The 2500-nt window shown below is 79.7% G+C and overlaps 1 non-coding gene across 1 annotated transcript; it reads right to left on the bottom strand.

The window, feature by feature from the left end:
- Nucleotides 1-326: 326 nt before the first annotated feature.
- Nucleotides 327-479, bottom strand: LOC136995769 (5.8S ribosomal RNA). The gene has a single exon (XR_010887312.1). It is a non-coding gene; the product is annotated as a 5.8S ribosomal RNA (ribosomal RNA).
- Nucleotides 480-2500: the final 2021 nt, after the last annotated feature.

Raw genomic sequence — 2500 nt, 5'->3', positions numbered from 1 at the left:
GCCCCAGCCGCGCCACCCCGCACGGCGCGCGCCGCGCAGCGGTGGCCACCGCGCTCGGAGGGCGAGGAGGGCGGGCACAGGCGCGGCAAGGCACGCCGGCCGCGGCCGCTGCGGGCGGCCCGGCGCCGGAGCCCGGCGGGCAGGAAGACCGGGGCCGCCGGTGCACGCACCGGGGTCCCGGCTCCGCCGCCGACTCTCCGCCGCCGAGGCCGCCGCGCACCGCCGCCGCCGGCGCCGCCGCGCCTCCCCCGCCCCCCCACGCGCCCCCCCCGAGGGGCGGCACCGCTGCGCCAACGCGACAGCGGGGGTGACGATTGACCGCCAAGCGACGCTCAGACAGGCGTAGCCCCGGGAGGAACCCGGGGCCGCAAGTGCGTTCGAAGTGTCGATGATCAATGTGTCCTGCAATTCACATTAATTCTCGCAGCTAGCTGCGTTCTTCATCGACGCACGAGCCGAGTGATCCACCGCTAAGAGTTGTCTCGGTTTCGGCCCCCGCCGCGCGCGCGGGGGGACCGGGCAGCCTTCGGCAGCCCCTGAGGGCCCCCCCTCCGCTCCGCCTCCCTCCTCACGCCGACGCCGGCTGCTGAGCGAGGGACGGCCGAGAGCCAGAGAGAGGGGCTCGCCCCGCTGACCGTACGAGCACAGAGTGGGGGGGGAAAAAGGGAAAAGGAAAACCCGAACGAGAAGGGCGGGGAGCCCTCGCTCCCGACCTGGGACAACCCTTTGCTCGCTTCGAGTCCGGCCCAGGCGCCCAGGCTCGGCCCGGCCCGGCGGGGAGCAGCGCGCCGGCCGTGCCGCCTGCCTCGGGGACGCTGGGGGAGGGGGCGGCTCCCCGCGGACCCCCAGCGTCGGAGCCCGGCCGCCACCGGCAGCGGCACCGGCCGCTGCCCGCGCGCCCGCGGCCCACCGGCCCCGCGCTCCCCAGCTCCTCGCTCGCCTCGCCGGCCTCCGGCTCCGCCGTGGCCCCGAGGCGGCGCCCACGCCCGCGCGCGCGCACACACAGCCTCCCGGACGACACCACGCGCTCTCCCGTCCCTTCCGCGGACAGACGCCCGGCGGCGGGCGGGCGGGCAAGGCGGGACGGACGGGGACGGCGCCCGCTCTCCCCGTCTCCACGCGGAGAACGGGGGGGGCCGCCCCCGCCGCCCGCCTGCCGCCCGCCCGCCGCCCGGCGAAGCCGGGTTGGGCAGAGCGAGGCAGGCGCGCCGGATGGCGGAGTGCCGGCGGGTAGGGCGCCGCCGCCAGCGGCCACGGCGGCAGACCGAGAGCCCCGGCCAGGGAGGAGAGCGGATCGCGCCGAGGCGCGGCGTCCGCACCACCCGCGGTGGGTGGGGGCTCACCGTCCCGGCGAGAGCACGCGCTCGCGCCGGGGTCACGCGTTCGAGGCAGGCCGGCGCCAGCCGACCGCGCGGCGTCCCTCCGCCGAGACCAGACCGCGGAGAGAGGGGGCAGGGTACCCCTCTCCGTCCCGGCTGCCCGCAGGGCGAGCGCGGGGCGCGCCGGCTGGCATGGGGGGGCACGGCGCCCGCGCGCGCCGGCCCCCCGGCCCTCCGGCAGCACACCCGGCTGCCCCCCGGGTCGCATCGGGCCGCCCGAGTCTTTAAACCCCCGCCCGGCTCTCCCGCCGAGAACCCTCGGGCCCGGAGCCCGGGGCCCATGGCCATCCCTACCCGGGGCGGCTACCGGCGGCCGCGGTGGCCGGAGGCCCTCCGCTCCTCCCGCCACCCTGCCCCCCCCCCCCGCCCGGCCCGCTCGCAGCACGGTCCCCGCGGCACGGCGCGGGGCGGCTGGAGCGGTGGGGGGGGGGGAGAGAAAGGGAAAGCGGAAAGGGCGGGAGGGCACGGCCGGTGCGGCGCTCACGGCGCGGCGCCCGGGAGGAGCGAGCTGGCACACGGGACCACACGGGTGGGTCACCGAGGGGGGGCAGGAGGAGCGCGGACGCTAGGTACCTGGCCCTGGGGTGAGGGAAACGACCTGAAATCCCCGCGGGGGTGCCTCCCCCGCCGCCGCCCGCCGCCGGGCCGCCGCCGCCTCGCGGCGACGGCGGCAGCCTCGGCGGCAGCAGCGAGACGGGACGCGGAGGGGAAACCCGGCACCCGCCAGCCGGCTCCGGCGCCCCTCGGCGGAGCGTCCGCCCGCGGGGTGCGCCCGACACCCGCCGCCACGACCTCGTCCTCCTCCCGGGGCCCGGGGTTTCCCTCAGTAACCCGGCGCCCGGCGGCAGCTGCGCCCGGGAGGAGAGCCGTGGTTTGGGCCGCCCGCTCGGGCACGACCCGTCGCCTCGCGTGGCCTGGCGCGACGGCCCCCGCTCGGGGTCCGCCGCCGCCCGGCGCCCGCCCCGCGCGCCATCCCGGAACGCCTGTCCTCGCCGTCTCTGCAAGACGGGCTGCTCCGCCGCAGCCCGCCGCGGGTCCGCCCCCCACCGCTTAGGGGTGGCGACCCGTCGGCACCCGTCCCGACCCGGGGTGCCATCTCGCTCGCGTCTCCGCCCGCCGCT

Source organism: Apteryx mantelli, unplaced genomic scaffold (assembly GCF_036417845.1).
Source record: "Apteryx mantelli isolate bAptMan1 unplaced genomic scaffold, bAptMan1.hap1 HAP1_SCAFFOLD_147, whole genome shotgun sequence".
Taxonomy (NCBI): Eukaryota; Metazoa; Chordata; class Aves; order Apterygiformes; family Apterygidae; genus Apteryx; species Apteryx mantelli.
Note: the sequence above shows the minus strand (reverse complement) of the source record. Positions and strands in the feature narration are given on the sequence as shown.